We start from the raw sequence: 1,052 nt of genomic DNA, 5'->3' as shown, positions 1-1,052 counted from the left end.
GTTAGGTTCATTTATAACAGTTTTGGTCGTACTTCAATAACGTGTTTATTAGCAAAGCTAACCTCCCAACACCTACACAAAGAAATAAAGTATCAAGATTGAAATTTTTCTTTTAGTTAGATAAAGGTTACTTTAAGTTAGACTTATCACATACACTTCATTTGTCCACAGGATATACCACAAGGCAGACGCATGCTTTTACAATAACCCCATGTTCCGCCCGTAATAACACATTCAAGTACTCGTTCTTTCCTAGGATAATTACCGAATGGAATAACCTTAGTAACGAAGTTGTTTCCCAGCAATCATTGAAACTTTTTGCTGCGCAGTTCTAGCAGTGAGTGCCTAACTTCTATGACATGTCTCCTGTTGTTTATTTCAATCATTGTAACCGTTCTCCACTTGTGGTCATCTTGAATGTAGCGCTAATTTCTCTATATATTATTTTGCCAGTTAATTACAAACCACTGTTCTTTTTTTTCGTTCTGAAAGTGTGTAAATGCCATACCTCTTTATTTGTTTGCTGATTTGTAAATTTATCAAAAGTATATCTACTCTGCCAAAACCCTATGTTAGGGTTGCAGTATTCATAAATAAATAAATGAATACTTGCCACGTGGATTACCTGAGTTTGATCATAAGTCTGAGCCAAAAATTGCCAATATTTACTGTGTTTGCACAATTTTACACTTTTAGCTCACACACAAGATGATTTTTCACTCACAGTCAATGACGTTAACGCGGTTGCCAATGCCAACGCCGGAATATCCGCGGAATGAGCTCTTCAACGTTATTGCATAAAAAAGGACTGTAGTACTACAGTGTGGCAAAAGCAGTTCAATACTGTGCACTAAACAAACAAGCGACCAATAGTACAGATTTGCGCTCTGCAAAGTATACAAAGATATTTATTACTTTCTTATTTCAAAAGAGGAAGGAAGGAAGGAAGGAAAGCAAAAAAGGAAGGAAGGAAGGAAGGAAGGAAGGAAGGAAGGAAGGAAGGAAGGAAGGAAGGAAGGAAGGAAGGAAGGAAGGAAGGAAGGAAGGAAGGA

This window comes from Rhipicephalus microplus, chromosome 6 (assembly GCF_043290135.1).
Source record: "Rhipicephalus microplus isolate Deutch F79 chromosome 6, USDA_Rmic, whole genome shotgun sequence".
In the NCBI taxonomy this organism is placed as follows: domain Eukaryota; kingdom Metazoa; phylum Arthropoda; class Arachnida; order Ixodida; family Ixodidae; genus Rhipicephalus; species Rhipicephalus microplus.
Note: the sequence above shows the minus strand (reverse complement) of the source record.